Raw genomic sequence first — 24,442 nt, 5'->3', positions numbered from 1 at the left:
TCTAGGGCAGTGGCCATGTTTGCCAGATCAATATATCATGAACAAGAGAGGGTGTTTCTGAATCTCTGTACCAGAGCAAAACCCAAGAACTTGGTTAGATTTGTAGATTTTAAACGTCCTTTCGTATTTTGAGGTACCTGGGAAATGAGTGTAATTGGTTATTTTGTGCCCCTTCTGACAGAAGTTAGGAGAGCAGACATCTACTTAAATCTCCTTGGAACAGGTCTGCAGATGAGTCTCTGGCAGATTTTACTTGAAATCACACTAACATCACTCTGCAGGCCAGAAACACATATCAGGCCCTGAGATTTAAGGAGTTGTCCTGCTCTGTCCTGCTCAGCCCTCTGGCACACTCTAGGGTAAGTCCCTGGCTTCAGTGGAGTAAGAGGGAGTTATTTACCAACACTGATTGCTTTGGAAGGATGTGAACTCAAAAAGTGTTTGAGTAACAGGTGGCCAACAAAGGTCATCAGAAAGTCAGGTCCAAAGGCAAAGCTTTTTTAACAGGTGGGCACATGCACTGTTGAAAGAGACTGTAGTAACTATTTCTAAGGCTATGATATCCCTGAGGAAAGCCCCTTTTGGCAGCAGCCTGGCCTTATGTTTCCCATCAATTGTAGCTTTGTTTCTTCTGAAGCCCCCCGCTGCAAATGAGCAAACAACTGGCTGAGACAAGATGTATGGAAAATATTGCCTGTGCTAGAGAGGTAATGGCAAATCCCATGCCAGGAGGAGTAATGAAAAGGAGATCATTGATAGAACTGTGCTAGTCTCGATAGGTTTTCCACCAGGCATGTGGGAGCACCTATAAAGGAGGCATTGTCTGCACTGTCACTGAAGGGAAACAGGAGAAATGAGCTGGAGCAGGTGAGGGAAGGGTGGGTGTGCCTGGTGAGCAAAATTGATCAGTATCAGCAGGATGGGGAAGGAATGGGAAAGCTGTGAATGTGGAGGATCAAAAGGTGTCCATCAGGCTGGTGTTCATTAGCCAGACCCCTGCTCTCAATCCTCGGTGATAGGCTGGGCTTGAACTGCAGGTTTGAGTCCAGTGGCTTAAGTGCATCTTGCCCAGAGCTCCCATGCATGGATGCACATTTTGCATCTGGAAATGGTGCAGGTTTATCAGTGTGCAGGATCTGTGCTGTGGTGTTAGCAGAGCCTGGGCACGTGGAGATTTTAATGTTGCTGCACAGACTGAACGTTTCTAACAGGAATGCAGAGTTGGGCTTGTGTTTGAGTGCTGTTGCAAATGTCACTCCTGCAAGTGATACCATGCAAAAGAGATTGCTTGAGGGTAGAGTATTGCACTCCCACCCCAGGATCTTCCTGTGACACTCTTCTACTGGGCAAGAAGCAGGGCAGCTTCAATGAATATGGGTATTGTTTTCCTGTAGGGACTTCACAGAAACCTCTTCTGAAACCCCGATTACAATCTCAACCTGATTAAAAGGGATGGGGAAAGGTGTATCTCACCAATAAAGACACCTTAAGGCTCTGAAAATTTGCAGACAGGAGCACTTCTTCTTCAGCCTCTGTCCCTTTGCTTCCTTGGCTGCAGATAACAAGTGCTTTGGTCCCAGTTTCCCTGATTCTTGGAAACCTCAGGCAGACAGCTGCCTGCTCTTCCAACATGCTGTAGAAAAAAATTAAAGGTGTGTGGGAGGAAGGAGGAGAAGAACTATTTCCTGCAGTGAAACTCGATCCTTTTCAACTTAAAAATAGGAGGAAAACAAATTCCTGTGGGACCTTCTATAAAAGGGTTTGACAGTTGCCTACTCTCAGCCCCACCTCCCAGAGCTCCCCATTTGTCTGATGCCTTGGAAAGAGCCCTCCTGAGCACAAACACAGATCTGTGACTGCAGCCCTGCTGCTGGGGAAAGCAGCTCTGCTCCACGGTGGGGGTCAGCTGCAGGGGAGTGTAATGCACTGTGACAGGTAGCAAAGCCCAGGATTAAGTGTTCTTTGTGTGGACCTGCCATGCAAACAGCTTTTCCCGGGCTTCTTTTTCTTGCTGTAAATTTTGTCCAGACCACTATAAAGGTGCAAGGAATTGCTGAGCATTTTTTCAGGCTGTGTCAAGCCAGGAGCCCCCAGGATGGATCACACAAACAACAGCCAAGCCCCGATCTGTGCTTGCATCCCATCGTGGTGGCCCTGAGCTGTAAGCCTGTGTGCATGGCACCTGGAGGAGAGGGAGCTCTGGGCACAGTTTATCCAGGCTTGATTGCCTGGTCAGATTCCAGCACCTCGTAGCCACAGTCATGTCCCTGCTCGTCCCTGCTGCTGGATGTCTGCTCTCTCTCCCTCCCCACCCATCTCACTCCTTTCTGTATCACCACCTGATTCCAGGACTGCATGGCAGTGCCATGGACCCCAACTCAGCAGCCTGTCCCCCCACCCCCTGTGCTCTCCCCTGTCAGTCCTGCTCCTTCTTTTGCTTCACTTTATCAGTATTGCTCTCCTCTCCCTTCTACATCCTCCCCCCTTCAGCATTCTGCATTGGCAGGGTAGGGCTGAAGGCAGCTACAGAGGCAAGTTTTCTGGAAGCTCTTGTTCCTCTCTAGGGAAGAGAAAATTAAGCTTTAGGAGGCAGAAAAGATAGCTAGAAAGTCTCAACATCATTGGCAATGGCAGCCCCAGCAAGAATGCTGCTGCAGTCCTGCCCCAGGGGTGCTGTTGGACCTGACATGGCCTGGCCCCATGACAGGCATTGATCAGAGCTGTGCCATCCTCTGCTTCATCATCTGCCCATGCTGCTATCCTGAGTCACTTCAGCACTTGGCTCCAGTCCCTGCTGAAAGAGGGAAGGCTCCCTACAGGAGTGATTCACCATGCCTTGCCAGCTGCCTTTCATCTGCTTCCAGCCACATCACCTCAGGGCTGGAGCACTGGAGCAGAACAGCTCCAGTGCTTTCCCATGGTCTGGCTGCAGAGCTGCTCTTCTCCTCCCTGACCTCCTTTAGATCTCCCAGGTTTGTGCTGTTAATGCATTCCTCCCTCCTGAGTCCGTAACAAACCAGTTCTGGTGCAGGTCTTGGGGCTGTGCTCCCCATGGGGGTGCAGAGCCTGGCTGGAGCAGGACTGTGCCTCTCTGCGCTCAGAACCACCCTCAGTCCTCCTGTGAGCTTGGGGATCACTGTGCTCTGAGCCCATGAGCTGTTAAAGCCATCCCACTGGAGCCAATTAACGTGACTAGGTACTTTCCAAAAAGCCAAGGGGTTTTAGGCTGTGGGCTCAGGCCAGTTTGTGCTCTGGATAACCACATTATGCCTCACTGTGCCTGAAATCAGCCGTGAGCTAATGCAGGGTACTCTGTGTGTCCAGCAGCACAGGCACTTAGCACAGCTCAGCTGACCAGCAGTAATTCATTAAGCCTCTGTAACTCAGTCACTGCAATCATCTCTCCAGCCTTAACAAAGCCAAATGTATTCCCACTGTGATGTCACAAGAGTACAAAATTCTTTTTTTTTTAATGTCTATTATTGCTCATCCCTCATAAATCTGCAGCTCTTTGTCATCTATCCAGACCAGCAACCTCTCCTTCCAAAGGCTGTTTCCACCTGTGTAGCCCAGAGTTGTACCTACTGAAGGAAAGGGTGGCTTAGATGAGTGCAGACCTCTTTCTCATACATACATGAGACCAAATTACTTGCATTATGATTGCTCAATAATCAATTATTCTTCAGCTGAAGCAACCTCACCATTGTGTACATGCTTACATCTTGCCCAGCTCCTTCTCTGAGCTTGCACAATGTGTTTGCCTTCATAAGAGTCTGATGCTTGCTGAGCTAATCAAAACCAGCCAAGGCTATGGAGCCTCTGTTTGGACAGTCACTCCTGGATAGTTTGATGTGTCACTTTTACTGTGGCTTCCTCCTTCCTCTGCATCCAAAAAGGCAATTTTCCTCTTGCAGATACTTTAACCACCAGGCTTGGCCCTGGCATGAGCACAGTCCCTTTAATCAGCTCTTTATCACCCTGAGAAACAACTTTTTCTGTAGCACCTAGACACCTACACCCCTAGCATCAGCTTGGTGTAGCAGAAGAACTCACCAACCAGTGGTTTTCAAACTAGCTTTAATTAAACACCCATAAATTTGTCTGTAGAATGCCCTATATGTGGATGTGTCACAATAAACCCTGAAGAAGGGAAACAGTCCCTTTGATAGAGGAAGTAGGCATGCCTCAAGGTAGGCTGTGATCCAACTGTGTGGAAGGCTTCATACAGAAATGTGTTGTGTTTGCTGATTTTTTCCTTTTCTTTCTAGCTGGTGTGGAAGAAAAGAAAGGATAGTTTCCAACAGGGAGGCTAAAACAGTACAAATTAAATCCATTCTCTGGCCAGTGTAACAATTGTAATTTCCTGCTATTCCTTGGAAGCTGTACAACCCAAAAGGGAGATGTTTCAAGACCGGTGTGTCAGGGGTAGAAGCACATGCATCTGGTTATTTTTAATGGCAGCTTTGTCCCTAATTTTCAGTGCTGGCCTTGATGAGATGCCAGCTCTGTTTCATTAACCTTTTGTCAGTATGGCAAAGAATAAAAGGTGGCTCCCAACTTTAGCACCTGAGATAAAGCTCCTTTTTCCAAAAAGCCATTAGAGGTCCTCAGCTAAACCAGGCAGAGTTTTGGGTATAGAATGGAAAGAAAAAGGAAAAAAAAAAACTCTGCAAAGGTTTGTGTAACAGAGCCTGTACAAGTCTCATATCTGCAGTCTTCATTACTGTCTGAAATGTGTGTTAGAACCTAGTTGCAATCAAGGTAACCATTTTCCTTTACAAGCCAAGAAAAATACTGGGTTTATTTTCAGACCATTAGGAATAGTCTCTCAGAACAGCTCTCGTTTCCTTGCTTCATCTGGGCTGCTTAAAAGCAAAAGAAAAGGCACTATTTCAAAACCATGGCAGCTAGGAGCTGCACATGGGTTAGACCCCAACAAACAAAATCTTCACTGTGGCTTGGAAGTGTTTTCTCAGGGCCCAAGACTTAATCCAACACCACAGCCAAAGGATTAGTGCTCTGGTGGTAGGGCTGGGCAAGAGACAGGATTTTTGTTCTGTGAGAAATAATGCAGTGGGTTGGGGGTGGGAAGAGGGAGGAAACACAAAGTCAGATTTGTTCCAAAGCTCCAGTTTGTCGGGATATCAGCACTAAAGAAGCAGCACAATGCAGCTCCAGCCCTCTCCTCCCTCCATCTCCTGCTCTGTAGGTATGACCAGTTCCTGCCATAGATGCTGCCTCCTCCCTCAGCTTTTTATGGAAACAATCCATTGCTGTGAGCTCTGCTTGAGAGAGAGTCTGAGCAATGCCTGCAGGCCAGCTGGTGGCTGTGAGCTAGGGGAAGACTCTGGTTGAGCTGTGGCTGTTGCACAGTTCAGCACAGCCCTGGTGCACCCAGAGCCCCAGCTTCCAAGTGGTGAAACACAGAGCTGTTTGCTCTCTGAGCTGCAGCCTCAGGAGGTTTGAGTTTAGCTTATCATGTGAGATCAGGATCACTGCTCCTAAAATGTCAGCAGTGAGCTGTGGAGCAGGAAGAGGAGGAACCCTCACCCAAAATTCAGGCAATGCTAGTAAATGTCAGGTATTTGCACAGGAGTCTTGGGGCTGCTGAGAGGGGGACTTCTTCTGAAAGCATCTGTTCTCTGCCAGGTTCTTGTCATCTTGTGCCGCAGATCCTGAGGCCTCCTGACAAGGAATGGCTCAGCCAAGACAGTGCTGGGCTGGCCAAGGGGCTGCCACAGCATGACATGACTGGGAGCACTGGTTTACACTGGGGCTGGTAGCAGCAGAGCAGCAGGGACAGGCCAAAAACACATCCCAGGGTCTCTGAAAGCCTGTACTCAGCAGCAGCTCTGGGGAGCACCACCACCTTACTGGCGTGGGATGGCTCCTTCATCTGAGGGGAGTTTGTTCATCATCATGTAGAGTTTGTTCTATATGAGCACAGGACAGGAAAGGAGGATCAATAAGTGAGGGCAGAGATCCCCAAAGCTTGTGCTGGCCAGGGTGAGCAGGGGCACAGGCTTGGCACAGCCCTGAGGCAGCTATGCACTGTGAAATAGAGCTCTGCCAGGAGTCACAGTGCTGAGTGGCTGCTCATCAGAGCAGGAATCCAGATGGCCAAGAGAAAGGGCTTCTCTTTTCAGGCAGTGATTGTGACTCTGCCTTTGCAGGGGACGGAGCTGTGTTTGCTCTGGGCACTTCCAGCACATACAGAGCGTTCCAGACAGCACATTCCCCTTGGCACAGTGCTCTGGTTTGGTACCTCCCAGGCTGTGACACTGCAGCACATGTGCCTGCCAGGCCACCAGCTCCCAGTCATCTCAGGAACGAGCACAGCAGTGAGCTGAGCAGCCCGAGCTGTGGGCTGCTCTCACAGCCTTGTTAGAAATAAGCCAAGGAAGCAATCCAAAGCAGGGCAAAGTAAATTACATTAAGACTAGAGGTGCTGGTAATGCTGGTTCTCTAAGCAGTGGTGCAGTCCCAGCTTCAGCTTCTGGCATGTTTCATGTCTAAACACTCCCGCTTTCACTGCAAAAAGCAGTGAGGCTCGGCTGCATGCAGATGTCAGGATAGATTGAAAGGAATGGCTTCCATTTAGGTGTAGTCACCTCCAGATGGGGCCCTGGGCTGCCCACTGCTTTGCACAGAAATAAATAACCAGCCTGGTGTCTGCGATGCCAGGTGTGGGATGGAGCCTGGAAAATCCTTGGAGTCCCACCTGCTTGTACCATAGCTCAGTGCATCCATTTCTTGTGATCTGTCCTGTTACACAGAAATGGAGACGAGAGCAGAGATGGACACTGAACCATTAGAAAATCCACCAAGTAAAAGCAGTTGGCTGGAAACCTGCTTTCTTGCAAACCAGAACATTTCTTGTCCACAGCGTTTAGCACATTTAAAGGCAATGCCAGCACGCAAAAGCCAAGCACTAGAGGCCTGTAATTTGCCTTTCCCATCTCTGGGTTACTGGAGTTGAGTGAACATTCTCTAAGTTTCATTATGGTCTCCAGCTGCAAGCCAGGTTCTCCAGGACATCCGCTGCAGGCAGGGATTTGGACAAAGAGAAAAAGAGAGAAGGTCTTGTACACAGAGCCTGGGATGGGTCTTGATTTGAGGTTTGAGTGAACCTGGGCCATTTGGGTGGGACCCACTGAAGTTAAGAGGCTCTGTGTGCTTTGGATTCAGATCTTGGCAGAGCTAAGCTCCAGCCTTGATGAGCATGTCTTGCTCCAGGCCCTTCCTGAAGTGACACTGAGCAGTCCAGGGAAGGGATGAGTGCTGAGAGCTCCTGGACACAGGCAGTGAGGGAAAGTCATGGCTTTGTTCCAAGCTCTCCTTTCCTTGTGCTTCTGCCCTGGTTGCAGATCTCAGTGCAGGTGGTCATTATTCTCAGTCCTCACAGAGATATGGGGTTTTTTCCCTGCCCTTATTCATTGTAAAACAGGACAGTAAACTTGGAATCTGTCTGGGATGGGATTTAGTCACAGAGGTGGACCTTGGTGTTCCCTTGAAGCAAAATCCAAAGGCTGCAGCAACAGGATCTCATCTCAACATGGTGTGTTAGGGCAGACTTAACAGTAAATGTGGGCTTATACACACATGGCAAGAGCCCACCAGAGCATTCTTCAGGGCTGAAATGACCAGCTGCAGAAAGCATCCATAAAACAAGGGATGCACATGTGAAGATGTGCGCATCTTTTTTTTTGGCTTTGGATAGGCAGGAGGAATGTTTTTCTCATACACTGAGAATAACAAAGAGGATTAATCTTTGAGAAAAAAAAAAAGGGGAGCACTGTGTTGAAGTGGGTTTTCATCAGTTTTGTGCTATTGTGTGTGTATCTCGGGTTTACTAATGATTCAAATGAAAAGTAATCAGGAAAAGTGCTTGGAGAAGGAGATTTTCCTATATTTATTTTGGATGCATGTCCAGTGGAAAAATATCTTCCCAAGCATTTTGCTTGGCGATGTGGCCTGTTTCATTTGGAGAACAATTGATGGTGATGATGAGTGGTGTTAGATGCGATCGCTGTTCGACAGCTTTTCAACTTGCCTGCAAGTCAAAACAGCAAATTCCATGCAACTGCACGTGTGTGCTGAGGAGAGGGTGGGGAGGCAGAGGCCTTGGACACCCTGCTAGGTGTGTTCACTCGTGTCTGTGCCAAACTCCTCACCAGGCACCGCCAGCTCAATAATGCATCCCATGTTTGCAGCAGCTCCTGCTCATCCCAAGGGGTTTGTTTTCTCTGCAGTTTGATGGGGCACCACTGATCCCATCAAACCACTGGGGTTTGTTTTCTGTGCAGTATGATGGGGCACCACTGGACTGGGGTTTGTTTTCTCTGCAGTTTGATGGGGCAGCACTGGACTAACAATGCCCTGGGTGTACTGCAGGGAGAGGTTTTGCCTCTCAGCACAGAGCCTGCCCATGGCTCTGTGCAAGGTGCATTCCATGCCTACAGGAGCACACTGCTCCTGCTGGCTTTCTGTTTCATGGGGTATGTTCTCAGCTGCTGCTGTCCTGGCTTTGTATTCACACCTTCTCAGCTGTAGCCCTGCCCATCCCTCCTCTCCTCCAGGTCCAGAGAGGATGAAGAGACTGACACACAAAAAACATCACTCCCTGAGCTGGCAGCTCAGCAGAGGGGTCACACAGGAGGTTAAATCAGTGAATACCATTTGTTGTGTTTCATTTCTGAAAAAAGAACAGCCGCCTGCCACGTTCATTCCTCCTTTTGCCAAGGACGTTTCAGAGCAATGGTCTTGGTGGCACAAGGGATAAACCCAAAGTAACTCTGCTGAAAGTCTCCAGAATTGCTCCCAGGGTAACTGAGAGCAGAGCAGGGGCCCTGAGAGTTTCCTGAGCTTCACAGCCATAGCCCCAAGGCAAATAAAATGAGATTAACCAATTACAATTAAAATGAGAGAGAACTGCTTTTGACAGTAATTTTGAATTTCCCCTAAAACCACTTCCAGCTGTGACCTGTGACTCGCACAGCATTTGCCTGAGCTCTGCCCCTGGTTGTTTGTTATAACTGGTGCTTTCAAGGACACTCAGTCCTGCCTAGGCAAAAGAAAAAAAGTGAAAAATGGAAGAGGAACTAACACAGGGCATCCCTGCAGTGAGACCCAGACACAAGAGCACTTCTGGCAAGCAAATCAGAGCAGCCAGGCCTCCAGGGAATTAAGCAGGGTAGTGCTTGCATCAAATTCCTGCAGCCCCACACAGATGTGTTGCTGTCATGCAGCTGTGAATCCCACCCTGGAATATCCTAACTCCTGCTGGTGTAGGAGCAGATCTCTGGGCTCACAAAGAAGCTGGTTGTGCACGGCCTTACCCTTGCAGAATTGAGCAAGGCTGTGTCTATTAGATAGAAATTATTATCATTATTCTTATTGCAAAACAAATCCAGAAGATTTGTTTTGCAGCAGTGCCACACAACCAGCTCTCACCTTTGGTGCATCCAATCCTTTCAGACCACTTAGTATCCTGAAAGGAGGAGGTGGTTTTGATTTATACTGATCTGCCAGTTTTGAAAGCCCTCCAGGTGCTATGGCACTCTCCTGTTGAGGTCAGGACCACAGTCACCTTTCTCTATAATTTCCTGTGTCATTAGTGCTTTTTAGGAAACTATTTCTTCTTTAGAGATGAGGTCTAAAAGCAATTTTGGAAACAAAAATGCTGTTTGTTACTCCCACACTAGTTATTTAATTTGGAATGAATCAACTGCTATTCTGTGCTGTTACACCTGGGTGACTTTCAAAACACTTTTGTGTAAGCAACTGTCTGCCCACACTGGGGTATTCTTGTCTCTGAAAACACCATGATTTGTTTTGTAAAGTACCTGAGTTTATATCTGAAATGCTACAGTCTCTTTTTAAAAGCTTCCCATGATGGACATTTCCCATTTCCCTAGGCAGCCCATCCTAGAGCTTTCTCTTTAGTTAGCTTTACCTACAGTACTGTCTAAAACTTCCTGGCAATAAATTAGGCTGATTTCTTCTTGCCCTTCCCAAAGTTCTGGGGAACAGTTCCCATCCCTTTTGCAAATATTGGAAGATCATTATCATGTTCCACTCATTCTTCTCTCTTCTAGACTAAACAAATTCCCTTCCTTCCACCTTTTTTTGCAGGTCATGTTTTCAAAACCTCTTTATCATTCATTTTATTCTCTTTGCACACACTCCAGTCTATTGTCTTCCTGAATGTATACTGCCCCAAACTGAGGGAATGGAGTCTCCCACTACAGGGAAAATCTCTTCTAAACCATTATCAGCTTCATAATATCCTGTTTGGAATAATAGCCTGTGCAGCCAGCATGCCCAAAAAATTATTTACTTTTTCAGCTATGTCTTCTTTGGTGATATTCAGGACAAGTCATGGGTGCCATTAGATGTGCTCTTTGTTTTCAATTTAAACTCCCTTCATGAGTCTCAGTAGCCCCCTCTTTGCCTGAGTTCTTCCATTTGTGGAAAAAAATGAAAGGAAGGAGAAAAAGATATCCTTGATATACTAAACAGCCCCATATTCGCCTCATAAGATCTTACAGCCCTCAAAATATTTGCTTAATCTCCCAGTATCTTGGCAGGGCACATAGGTATTAGCACTTCCAGGTGTTCTTATCCACTGATCTCAAAATATTCTCCTTCTTGTTTTAAACATGGGGAGAGTGAAGTGTTTGGAAGCTCAGTTTTCATAAGCAACAAAGATCCCCCTCTCCACTTAAAGTCAGTGGAGAGTGTGGTTGCAAGCCAGCAGGAGAACTGGGCTTTAAGTGACAGGCTGGGGTCCCCTCAAAGGTTAATCCCACAGGCAGGAGTTGGAGCCCAGCTTTCCTGAGCCTGTCTGCTGAGCAGAGCCAGGCTGCCTCCCACTCACCTGTGTGAACACACCTTGCATGGTCCAAAACTCCCCAGGAAAACCTCCTGGTCCTGGCAGGGATCATGGTGTCCTGGGGAAGAGTTGGGCTCATCACGACTCCCTCTGCTCCCCAGCTAGAAATCTTTTGTCTGCATGTTGCACAGCTGAAAAGCCTGTTACAGAAAACAAACAGCACCTGTGCCAAGCTCTTTGGTTCTCCAGCAGTATAAGATATTAATAGTTTCCAGCTCTGTATTTTGCATCCTGTCTTGCCAGAGCTCACCTGCTCTCTGTGACTCGGGATGCTGCTCACTGAACAAAAGGCTGGTTTGTGAAAGACAAATCTGGGGGAATTTTTTAAATTCCAAAAATAGACAAGGGAGGAAAATGTGCCAGCAAGATGGATTTCATTTCATTTCCCAAATCCCTCTGGTCTCCAGAGTTCATTCTTCGCTCTTAATGTTTCATGCTATGGCTTATTTTAGGCTCCTTAGTGGAAAGTTTAAAACATTTACTTAAAGGCAAAGCTTCAGCTGGCATAAACTGTCACAGCTCCCTTGGCTTCAGTTGCCTTCAACAGAGGCACTGCCCTTTAGCATTTAAATTGCTCGTTAGAGAATGGAAAACTGAGTTGCTTGAAATCATCTGCAAATACTAAGGAGAAAGAAATAGAGAGGAAGGGGCCACAGTATGGATTTCAGCTGAGAAAGTGTCTTTCCACATTCACAGGTGCAAATGCAGAGCACTCCTGGCACTCACTGCTCTTCAAGTCTTTTCTCAGGTCCCCCAAATTCCACCCATGCTGGCCCAATTTCCCTGTGATCCTACAGGGAGGGCAAAACCAGCACTGTCAGTTGTCATTCAGTCAGTGCTTTTACAGGGAACATCTGCAAGCTCTTCCTTTTGTTCAGCATATTCTAAAGGAAAAAGAACAAAAGAAAGAAAAACCAGCGAAGGTGCAATATGTTTTTCTTTTGCTGTCAAGTTTAACAAACAGCAGCCCTCTGGGCCTGCCTCATTTTATGAGGTTGTGTTCCTGCACTGGTCCCTTTCTTGTGTGTCCTGACTTAAATGGAACCAACCTCCCAGATTCTCTGGTAAATCACATCAGCAGGACTATTCCTGATCCACACCAGCCCAAGACCAGGGGAGACTGCCAAAGCCCCAAAGATGGGAGCAGTTATTTTGGCAGCACCCTGGCTGGATTTGTGTTTGTAGGAATGCCTACACTTCCCTTTGCTTTTGCAATGGCACCAGCGTGTTGATGAACTGCAGTGCTGCTATTTATCCCTTAATTACTCCCATGACTCACATTAAAGTAACAATTTTCCATAGAAACAAACACAGGCAGAGCTGACACCGCTCAAACTGCTTTTATTCTGGAACACACTCTGTACTTTGGGTTTTGAGGGTGGCAATTTTGGAGCCTGCTCCATATTCTTGGGTTTTGATGGAGTTAAGGGGAATGAGAGTCACTGGGCACTCACTTGCTCTGGCATGGGGGGGAAGGGTTGGATTACAGCCCACGTGGGGCTGAGGACCACTCAGCATGGTGTGATTTTGGGGGAGATGGATGTGAAGCACAGCTCAGGACAGGATAATTCTGTCCTCAGTGGTTCCTGGGTGTTCTTAGGACTCATTCACCTGCCAATGTTCTTGGCAGGACTCTCCTCTGCTTAATTGCTCATGGGTGTTTCAGCCTGGGCTGCTGCTCTGTGTTTTTACTTGTCTTGAGAGGCTCAATCAGGCAGAGCAGCAGGAGTGCCTTCCCTGGATCTTATCTGGGGATATTCATCCTGTTCTCTGCGTCGTTTCAATTACAGGTGTCACAGCTGGGTGTGCTCATCCTTGGCTGAGTCAGTTATTTAAAATGACTAATGAAATAATTAGCTGGCAGATCTCAAGTGCATCCTTTGGGCCAACCTGGCATCAGTTCTTGTGTGGGGTCGTCATGGGCTTCAGATTTTGTGCCTGACCTTCATAAAGCATTATGCACACAGGAGGTGTCAATTGGGATCTTTTCCTTTTCCAAACCTGACTGCCTTGGCACTAGAATTGTCAAATATCACCCTATATTTGGTCATCTGTGAAACCAAGAGAAACCAGGCAGAGCCAAAGCTGTTTGTCTCATTTCTCCATTTGCAGCTGCCATTATTTATAGCAATTAGATGTCCCTGGTGAGGGTGTTTCAGTGCTTCCCCATCTGCAGGCATAGAAGGGTGAAAACATCCCTGCTGCAGGTTGTTGCCAAGCCTCCCTGTAGCCAAAAAAGAGGGAAAATGGCCCCACACTATCTCCTCCAAGGCAGGGAATTGTAATGTCCAGTGAGATGTGGATACTGGAGCACTCAGAGCCCTCAGCTAGGAAACTGGGCCCCTTTACAAAAACTGCTGCACAGTCATATAAACACACCATTCCTGCTCCAAAACACTCCTAGCATCATGGAAAAGGCTAGAGCAAGCAGGTGGATGGAGAGAGGAGGGACGTGGAAGCACAGGGTGATGACAGCAGCAGCACCCAGGGCCAGGAGGTGGCCAGAGGGCGTCTGCTTTGCTCTGGGCTTTGCTTTGCACCCTGGGGAAAGGAGGGAATGATGGAGCAGAGCCCTGGAAAGCTGGAGTGGGCTGCCTCCAAGCAGGCAGCGTGCTGCTTTTGCCACTGTGTGTTTTGGGAGATTGTGTGATTTGATGTAGAGTCTGTTAGAGTTGGCTGTAACCTCCTTGTGCTTTGTCCGTGCAGATAAAGTTGCATTCATTTTGTACTTCTCTGCTCCACACACACACTCTAACTCTGAAAAGCGTGGTTTGAAACAAAACAAAACAAAATTTGAAATGCAACTTTGGCTGGGCAGCCTTCCCAGGAAATGCCTACAGAAACTGCCTGTGCAGGAAACAGCTACAAAGGGAAGGAGGGAGGGAGGCAAAGCCCAGCAGACCTGGATTCTCAGACCATGTGCAGCTTCTTCCTCTCCAGCTCCTCAGGGCTCTTGGCTGTCTCTTCATGTTGCTTCCAAGGCCCCACACATTACAAATGTCTTTCATGAGGGCTTGTCAGCCTCCCACCATGCCCGACTCCCATCAGGTCTCTTGTCCTCTGAAGGAGAAACTTGTAAGGGCTCAGTAGCCACGACTGAAGCCAGATTTTCAAACAGGGCCAGCACTCCATAAACCACTGGGCTTTTCTGAAAGTCTGGCTCTGAGGAAAGCCTTTATTTCCTTTCTATTTTTTTTTCCTGCTCTAGGACTGAATCAGTAATATAAACATTCAGCTGAATAGGCTGAATATCTCCTCCCTAGAGGGCTTCTCTCTTTTTCTGCCTCCTTTGTCTCTGCCAAGGTGCTGATAACCAACATGTGCCATGTGGAAGGGTATCCATGGGCTGACAGAGCCCTGTTCCATGGGCATTTTCAACCCAGAACAGCTGGGAAGGAGAGAGTGGGAAAGCCTTGACTTGCCTCACATGTTTGCCAGCAACAGATTCTGCTTCCAGTGAGTACTTGAAAATATTTACCTTTTTTTGAAGCGAGAAGGCAGAAAGAGGATTCCCTTACTCCTTCTCCTGCTTTAAAAGAAGGCTTAATTTGAGATGTGAAGCACAAATCAGTGCACCTTCACACCTGCACTGTTTAGCTTGAGCAGCCAGGCTGCAGCTCCCTGGCTCTGCCCAACACTCTCATCCTCCCAGGATGCAGAAACATCAACTGAGTAGCATCTACTTAAGTTTTCTTCTGCCTAGAAGTTGGCATGGGGTGACACTAGCTAGTGGCTCATGTTTTCACAGGTAGGGGCTCCAAATTTGTTCCAGAAAGAGAGTTTAATTGCCCCTAACTTCTCCAGAGCCCAGCAGCTTCAAAGACATGTCCCCCACACTCTATCATAACAACATTTAGAAAGCAGTTTGAATTTCTTCCAGCTGGCCTCATGTTACAGAGATCCCTATCAGCACCCAGGAGGAAAGAATTAGCAAGAAAAACAAGCGTCTCTTTAAACTTCACAAAGAAAATGAAAATGCAAATAAAAAGCCCACAGTAAAAAACATAGATGTAGCCCTGTGACGTCCAAACAATGTGCTCTTTTCCTAGGGTTGTCTGAGGTAGAAAGGATCCTAATGCTTGACTTTTCTTGTGTCAGCTGCAGCCTTTGAACACTAATGGCAGGGCTTCTCCAAACCAGATGTATTTGCACAGGTACTGTCTGTGTGACCTCCCTCCCTGCCACGGGGAATGAGCAGCTAAAAGTGAATTTTCACCCAGGCAGGAGCGTGTGCCCGGGGATGCAGGGAGTCACCAGAGCCAGCCAGACAATAAACATGGAATGAACTTTCAAATGCATCTGCTTGGCTTTTCATGCCAAACTCCTTTCATGTCCCCCCACAAGGGACTCCTCGTGGCTCTCTCTTCCCCCAGAGAAGCATCCCAGCTGCAGACTTTTCCCGTTTACCAGGAGATCAAGCAGCCAGGCTCAGGGTGAGCACTGGGAAAACCTGGAACAGGCAGCTCCCCTAGTAGCAGAGAGCTTCCCCCACCCAAGGCACTCCCCAGAGTTGGCTGTGGTTTCTGCTGAGCTGCCTCCTCTTGCAGCGCTGTCCTGCACCCAGCCCAATCCCTGCAGCCATCCCCAGTATCTCTCTGTTGGTCACAGGCTGGCGTGCTGACATGTGAACAACTCCTTTTAAAGAGCAGATACCCTCCGTTTCAAAGAGCAAAGTCCCTTGGGCAGCTGGGGAAAGCTGGCAGAGGACACAGACTGGGTTTGGTTTTGCTTTGCACTCCCTGTGGTGCTTCACACGAAGGAGACAGTGCCTTGAGATGGGGCCTGGGGACCAAGCTGGTGCCTTTGCATGTTAGAAACCATTTCCGTTCGAAAGCCTGACAAGCACTGTCTGTTCTGGTATTTGTGATCCCCACAGAGTTCTTTCTCTGCATTTCCCAATACTTTCTCTTCTTCCCTATTCATTCTGCAGATGGGCCCAACCTCTCAGCTGGCTTTCTTCAAAGGAGGGCATTATGTTATGCCATCATTTATCTTACTGTTCTTTTCTCCAGAAAATTTCCATTATGACTGGAAGAAAAAAAAAAAAGTCTGACAGCCATCACTTCTGCTCTTAGCTGGACTTTGGTTGGTTATTGAGCTATTAATCATAGGTTAATTGTCTTTACTTGCTCTATCTAAGTAAAAAGATGGGTAAATCAATAGATATGGATAGATTAAAGGATGAAGGAGTGGGGAGCAATCTGGGGTGATTGCTGGCCCAAGTCAAGTTGGAAAGGGAGGGAAATTGCATTGAGCTGCACCAATTTACACCTTCCAAGATACTGACTTTCTGTGACCACGGAACATTTCTCACTACAGAACTCAGCTAAGTGTCTGCTGGGGTGCAGTTAAATGAAAATTCACAAGATGCAATTCAAGCAAAAGTTACAGATTGATGTCTCAGCTTCTGAGAGTCCAAAAAAGTGAACTTGAGCATATGTAACTTCAGAAACTAACCTAATCTTCCCCTCTTGCTGAGAAGATTCACATAGCAACAGTGAAAGGGGCTTTCTTCAATTTGCTTTATCCTGTGTGTATTTAAGATAACCCTTTTTTTTCCAGAATTTCATTTAGCTACTCATACTACAAACATAAGGACAGATGGTCACCAGATCAAACTTAATCAGCATTCTGTATGCTGGATTTTGAGCTTAGAAATTCATCTGGTTCTAGTAAAGCACAGTCTGAAACCTGCCTGATGTTTAACTCAACCACAGAATTGTATTAAATTTCTAAGCCTCCCCATCCTCACAGGAGATTGAGATGGGAACCATCAGGCAGTTTTTAAAAGGGGTTGATTAGTAGTTTAATTATCAGAGATATCTGCTCTATTGCTAGTGTCTCGCTGGAGAAGAGCCTTTTTAAGGGGAGGCTGAAGCCCAGTCTTACCCCTTTGTGTCCTCTTGGAATTCATGACAGGACTAAATCCAGCCCTGGAGTCAGAGGATGCAGTTTTGTTTACATCCCCTTGCACCACACTGAATTCAAGGTCTAGACCTTGGCAGTGCACCCTCGGTTAAGGCAATTTGAATTATTTTCCCATGGCTTCTTCTCATTCCTCCTTTCATCAGGCTCTTCCCTTCTCTGCCTCTCTTTGTTGGTAGTCGTTGGGCTGAGCTCCACGTGAGTATCCCCATCCCAAGGAGCTGATGTTACATGGGACAGGCAGTGAGCTCCCCCAGGGAAGGGCTGTCAGGCTGCTCCGTGCCCACGGTACCTCAGAGGCCACAGCAAAGCCTCCTTTTCCCTAAGTGAAGTCAGGATTTGATGACCCTGTGTCCTTAAATCCTCTGTCCTTCAGGTGTGGTGACCTTTTTGCCCTCTCTGAAACCCCTCTGCTGTTTTACCCCTCGTGCCACAGCTTGTCAGAGGTGAGTGCACCCCTGCATCCAACTCTGCTGCCTTTATTTGCAGAACTGTGGCATGGGGCTGCCTGGCTGGAGCCCAAACCCCACTCCAAACGGCACAGAGGCGACAGCCATCTGTGTCTTTCTCACATTTGGTTTCATTGTTTTAGGATCAAATCCAGCCACTGCAACCTACAGTAACTCTAGACTTTTCAAAGCTTTCTGTAGAGCACGATCTGTGGTTACACCGTGGAGAAGCAAACCTGGAAAAAAACTTGTTGGACTGGCCCAGAGGTATTTTAGTTAGTGCAGAGGGCTGCCAGTGGTGAAACCAGCACTCCCAGAGCGTGAATGAATGGAGGGTGTTTCATTCTGTGCACGTTGGACAATTCACTCCTAACTGGGCATAATGGCTGCACTGGGCAGGTCGCTCTCGAGATGTATTTCCATTGCCACATAATAAATATAAATAGTCCTTAGGAGGCACTCGTGGATGGAAGGCATCTAGTGGTTACTAAAGGTTATTCTGATGATGTATATTCAAACCGCTCCTGTTTGGCATTAATTAGCACAATGTTCTATTTTGCAATTTCCCAGCACAGACAGATCCAGATTCCTGCTAAGAATTGGAAATGGCATCATCCACCACCCACTCCTCCACCCAAACCAGACAGCACTGATACAATCCCCCCTCCCATGAACACCCCCAACCCCATGGCAGGGACGTGCAGGGGCTTGCAGGATATAGGATTTTTTTGCATTACAAAACCTAGACATTCTTTCTAGGTTGGGATCTTCGTGAAGGTCTCTCCCATGGATCCCAAAAGCCCAGTGCCATTAGCTGGGGGCAGTCAGAAGCTCCAGGTTTGGCATGTGGACTGGGGTATTTCTGATGTCCAGGTTGAAGATTGCTGGCTGCAGGAAAGTGGTGCCCTCAGGAACTAATGGTAGTTTGCAATTCACACACTCAGTTGAACTCTTCATGTCACAGCACTGGGAAAAACTGGTATAAACCATTCCCTTTTGTATTTCCCATTTCTCTGGGCTTGGTTGCTCCAAGCCTTCCTAATGCAAGTACTAAGACAAATGTGCAGGAGGCACTGTGGGAGCTGGATTCTGCCCTTGCCAAAGTGCAAGAGAGAAGGGAATGCTTGCACATTTTCTACCTATTTTATCTCTGTTGGGTGTCTGAAAAGGATTTTCTGCCATCCCCAAGCTGCAGGGATAATTAGATGCTGTACCAACCAAACTGCCAAAAGATGAAAACTTGTGTGTTTCAATATTGCATGGAACATGGCTTAAAATAGCTAAGCAGATCCTGTAATTAGGAAAGTACCAACTAACACTCATCCTCCTCTGCTCTAGGCATCCCACCTTTGGGATGTTCATCCCACCTTTGGGATGTTCATCCCACCTCCGGGGTGTTCTGAGCTCCTTCCACTGGCCTGGCAGTGCTTTTTCCACTTAGCTGCATCCTCGGTGCAAAGGGACTTTTTTGCATCTTTCTCATGCATGGTTCTATCTCATGTAGGGACCATCAGACTCTGAGCTCTGATGCTGGAGCTGATTCTTCTGCATTGTTCTGCTGATCTGTGACAGATGGGACAGTGTGAAGCACCCACAGGGTGCAGTTACAGTCCTGCAGCTGTGACCCCTTGTACCCACCTCTGGATTCTGTCCCCAGTGTCACCGTCCCTGTGGCACTGCAGCTCCACAGCAGCTCTGCCTTTGCCAGCCCCACAGTCCCTGCACACTCTCCCAGTGCTGGACTTGGGAGCTTTCCCAAGCTCACATGCACCAGTTCATTTTGGGTTTTATGCTTCCAGCTTCCCTCCAGATAAATGTTTTTTTTAACTCAGAAATACATTCGTTCCAAGTCGGATGCCAACTGCTCCCAGTGCCAAGAAGATGCAGTGCTCCTTCTGCTCGCTCTGTTTTCCTGTGAACTTTATCAGTTTTTCCTTGTTTCTCTGTGACCTTTGGAGCCCATTCAAAGTCATCTGCCTCTTGCTTTGATGTTGTTTCAGTCCAGTGCAGGTTGCCAGCTGATTTGCTGCCTGTTTTAACACATCGCCAGCAAATCACCACCTCTTCATATTGTTCAGTCAGTCATCAAATCCAGGCTTGCCAGCTCCCTTTGTTAATGGGCTAGGAGGGATTGTTACATCTAGCTGATGGGACCAGAAAGCTGCTTAATTACAGCTAACAAATCTTTAAAGCCTAATGTAGAACTTTTATGGCCAGTGAGGGGTCTGGCTCTGTTGTGGGCCCAAGGTCCACCCGGATGTTGGCTGTACCTCATCTTTCCCCTGGTTAGCCGGGCACTTCAGCTGCCACATGCACTGGTTCTACTCCTGAAAATGTATCCCTGAAGTTGTTGCAAAGAGATTTGGCTTGCTCTGATTCTGGGATGGACAGAGTTTTAATTGTTGTGCCAAGTGGGACCTCCTGAGTGCTCTCCTACAGCTGATCCCAGTTACAGCCAGGGATCAGTGGGAGGTGAAGGAGGCCCATGGCTTGTAGCTGTGGTTATTCCTGCAATACTGGCAAGAGCCAAGGTGGACATGGGAGCCCCCAGTGAGGTGCAGAGTCCACAGGCCAGGCTCAGCTCCAGCACCACACAGCCCACAAAGTGCTGCCTGGAAGTTTCCATGTTATCCAGGTATTCCTCAGGAGAGCTGTACTGAGGCCCATTTGTGGTGAAAGGCAGCAGTATTTTCTCTGTGTTTCTCTGCACATGCCTCTGTGTTCCCTTTCCAGCTCCAGGTATTTTTCTTGATGGTTCAACCTTGGTTAAAGACCAAGGTTTCCTTTGTGGGCCAGGAGTAAAATCCATATTTCTCTCCAATACAGGGGACAATCAGAAGAGAAGGGGTAGCCAAGCTCTTCCAGGCACCATGGGCATCTCCCACAGCACCACTCAGGAGCTGAGGTACTGATTTATTTCTTGCACACAGACATGGTGTATGTAGCTTTAAACTATTCTGACTCCGTTTTCTGTGTGGGTCCCAGGCCCCTAAAGAAGGGGGGATTTAGTGAGGAGTGCTCACTGATGAGATGTTACGTGGATGAGTTTACATAACACAGTGGGTGCAGCATTTTCAAAGGTCGCTGCACACTTCTTCCGCTCTTCCCTGAGGTTTAACTTTTCTTTTCCTCTGGGTCCATCCTGTGCTGTCCCAGTGCCCGTGTGCGACTGATCCCGACCCATTCCTGATCTATTCCCAATCCATTCCAGACCCATTCCCGAGTTACTCCAAATCTATTACAACCCACTCCCAAATAATTCCTGAACTATTCCAAATCCCTTTTCAGTCTATTCCTGACCCATTCCTTAATAACTCCCGATCTATTCCCAACTCATTCCTGCATAATTCCCACTCTATTCCCGATCCATTCCAGACCCATTCCCAATCTATTCCAGACCCATTCCCAACCCATTCCTGAACAATTCCTGATCTATTCCAGACCCATTCCCAAATAACTCCCAATCCATTCTTGACCCATTCCTGAGTAATTCCTGAACTATTCCTGACCCATTCCCGAATAATTCCCAATCTATTCACGATCCTTTCCAGACCCATTCCCGACCCATTCCCGAATAATTCCCGATCTGTTCCCGACCCTTTCCCACTTTTGCCCGCAGCCAGCGCGGGGCAGGCGCTGTGCGCGGGCGGCGGGGGCCCTCTGCTGGCTGCGGGCGGAACTGCAGCGCTCGGGGGCGCGCTCGGGGATGGCAGCGGGGACGCGCTCGGGGATGTTGGTGACCTGAGCTGGCTTAACGAGGGACAATAAAGCAGCTGTCAGAGCTGGGAACCTCCCTCATGGACAAAGGTCTCTGTGCCTGCAGGTTCAGGGCAGGTGCAGGGTGCCCTTCTCCTCACTGGGCAGGGGAAGGAACCCCCAGTAGCTCCTGGTACAGCCCAGGTAAGGCCTGAGGCAGAGCCTGGAAGGGGACAGCAGCACAAGAGGGGCAGACTGGAGGTGTCCAAGGCACAGGGGCAGAACTGTTCACCAGCACGAAACACGTCTGGGGCAGCTCCTGCAGGAAGGACGTAAGAGCAGGGGCCAGACTCCAGCATACATTTGTTCCCCGTGTTTCTGAAATAATCCCTTGGAGATCAACGGGGTTTCACATTTTTCCCCATCTGTTCTTAATCTGTTTGCCCGACAGATGCCAAACCACCATACCCCGCATAGAAAAACACAAAACAAAAAACAAAGCTTTCTATCTTCTCTGGTTTGATTCACAAACATTCCCCAGAGCCCGGCACTGTTCGTGCCCCAGGGACAGATCTGCTGTCAGCAGGGGCTCACAGGCGGCCCAGAGATTCTGTTCAGGGCACAGACTGTCTCTGATGGAGCAGCTCTGTGTTTATGCAAACCCGATGACTCCAGTTGGTGATTATCAGCTGCTGGCATCCCTCTGCTGCCAAGAAACCTCTACCAACATCCCTGTGCTGCTGTTCCAGGCGCTGCAGATTTGTACAGCCTGAGGCAGTCCCAGCCTGGCAGGAGGTGGGCAGAGAGAAGGGAACTGCCTCGCTAAAGGTCACAGAGCAGAAGGAAAAGCAGCACCCTGAACCCCGCAGAGGCTCCAGACAATTTGTCGAGCAGCCACTCATGCCAGTGTTATCTCAGAGCCCATCCCGGCCAAATCTGTTGAGGATGTGAGCAACAGCATTTTAATGGTACCCATAAATAGTTTATTTAAGGCTGAGACTTGATGACTACAGCACTGTCGTTATCAGTGTCTGGAATAAACCATCTCTGATAATAAATAATCCAGGATAACTCTCAGCATCAAAACTTCTGTCCTAAGTTGCTCCCATTTCCATCCTATCAATCAGAAAGTCTGAGTGTTTGCAACAGCTCATACAGTAAATTGACTTTAGCTTTCTTCTTTCCAAATACTGAAACCGGCTCTTTCCAGGGCACTGCCATGTAATTTACAGCTCTATCACCACCTCCTTAATAGCTGCCGTGTTCTTTGGAGTCCTTTGAAAGTGAACATAATAAAAAGATACGAGCTGAGACTGACCATGGGTTTCAAGTCTGCACGTTTCTACATGCCTTTTTTTGGATTTTTTTCAGCAAGCTGATGGAAACCAATTCTGTATCTTTAAGGCAAGATGAAAAGATTTTAGAATTCCCCTGCCTAGTGAGAACAGAGAATTGGTACAGCTCTACAGCAGCCAAATGCCAGCACATCTCTACATCTCAACTTCACCATTAGTCTCAGCTAAAGAGATGGAAGTGAGAGATTTCCTCTTTGTGTATCATTTGCTTAATCAATCTGAAACACAGCCCTGCAGTCTGAAAACAGGTCTGAAGCAGTGACAGTTAAACAGCTGTGCAATTTGTCTGGTGCCCCAAGAACAGAATATTTAGATAAGGCTTGCCTGAGCAAAAAAAAGAAGGCTGGGAAAAGATTTAGCAGCTCTAAGAGGAGAGGGAAAATGGCACTGTCTTGGGCTGTTAGCATCACAGCAAGCCTGCTCTGCTCAGGCACTGCTTCTCACCAGCCCAAGACTGTGTTAATTTAATAAATGAAAACATCCTGTGCCTCCCCAGTTTAGCAAAGGTAGGATTTGGGGTGAAGGAGATCCCCTTTGCTTACCCTGCATGTTTTGCCAGTATCCCCCAACTCCCTGAAATGTCAAGAGAAAGATCAACAGAGTGAAATGTAATCTCAAAGAGAAATACGATATTTTTTTTAAATGTCCTCACAGCGGCAATCATAATAAAAATACAAACCTGAGGTTTGTAAAAATCTAGCAGTAAAACCACAGACATCTTTACAACTCCCAGATACCCAAAGCTCCCCGGCAGCAAGAAAGAAAAAACCCTCCCAGACACAAGGAGCAAAATCCTAACTGGAGATCAGGCCTAATCATTTTACAGCCCAAAAGAAAAAAAAAAAAAAAAAAAGAAAAGAAAAGAAAAAAAAAAGCCACACATGACACCAATTCGCAGGTCATTACCAGCCACCATCAGGGAAGATAAAATAAACTCCCTTCGTTTTCTCTTGCCTAGAGACCACGGAGCAGCTGAGTTGTGGGGAGGTGGAATGCTGTGCTTACAGGCACTACGTGGTTTGGGTTTATAAGGCGAGCTCAGATCTTTGTGCTGTTTCCTGGTCATTAAAGACCTTTTTAAAAGACAGATTATAGGCATCTGTGCTTCCTGAGCTAACACTGAGCATATTCTGTTCCACAGGAATGGAGATCATCTCTCTTAAAATGTGAGGCAGGCCCTCAGGCAGTGTAGCTCAGCTTCCCAGTGTGCTCTGACAGGTTATTTAATATTTCCTTGCCTTGAATCTCAGCAAAAGGAATCCTATAGGAATATAGGATATATATAGGAATATATATATAGGAGTCCTATATTTAGGTATTTTCCACCTAATGCTCCTTTGTATTCCACCTTAATACTCCTATGATTTCTCCCAGTCTTTGCCCAGCCAGATTGAAAGCTCTCTTCCCATGGGCACTGCTTATTTTGAGGAAGTGGTGGAGGGCTGTGCAAGGTGATCAGACTCAGCAATGATGGGAAATTATTCAGAGGGGGGCAAAATTCAGTGGCCAGGTTTAAAAAATCCCGAGTAAACAGCCTCAGCCTAGTACTGTACAACTGTATGTCCAGCTGTCAAGTCACATTGCAGTGGGTTTCCTGATGCTGATAATTTAATGATTCTTTGGCCCAGGGGTGCATCTCCCACTGGGAATGTGCTTCTCCAGAGCGGTTTTGTCACTGAGCTGAGAGGCAGCAATCCTGGCTGGTGTGTAAATGTGTGTGACATTTGTCACTGAGCTGAGAGGCAGCAATCCTGGCTGGTGTGTAAATGTGTGTGACATTTGTCACTGAGCTGAGAGGCAGCAATCCTGGCTGGTGTGTAAATGTGTGTGACATTTGTCACTGAGCTGAGAGGCAGCAATCCTGGCTCGTGTGTAAATGTGTGTGACGAGTGCTAATGCACGGTAATGGCTACAGCACATCCAGGGGGGCTGACAGCACCGCGGTGTGTGTTTTGTTCCCTGCCAACACAGAGGTCACCGGTTTTTCCTGATGATCCTCGATAGAATACAGTAGGCAGAGGCCTGTCCCTGATTGCTTGCGGACTGCAGGCTGTATTTCTTCTTTTTTTTTTTTTTTTTTTGGGGGGGTGGGGGTGTTGTGAAAGTCTTAAAATGTGGATTTC

General features: G+C 47.6%; 1 long non-coding RNA gene across 1 annotated transcript in view; it reads left to right on the top strand.

Moving 5' to 3' along the window:
- The window catches only part of LOC121470760 (uncharacterized), an 89,457-nt gene extending 69,083 nt beyond the window's left edge, over positions 1–20,374 (top strand). The window contains exon 6 of the long non-coding RNA XR_005981964.2: positions 20,095–20,374. This is a non-coding gene — a long non-coding RNA (uncharacterized lncRNA). The remainder of the gene's footprint in view (positions 1–20,094) is intronic.
- Positions 20,375–24,442: the final 4,068 nt, after the last annotated feature.

Source organism: Taeniopygia guttata, chromosome 15, assembly GCF_048771995.1.
Source record: "Taeniopygia guttata chromosome 15, bTaeGut7.mat, whole genome shotgun sequence".
NCBI classification, from domain to species: Eukaryota; Metazoa; Chordata; class Aves; order Passeriformes; family Estrildidae; genus Taeniopygia; species Taeniopygia guttata.
The sequence above is the reverse complement of the archived record's forward strand: the minus strand, read 5'-3'. Positions and strand labels throughout refer to the sequence as shown.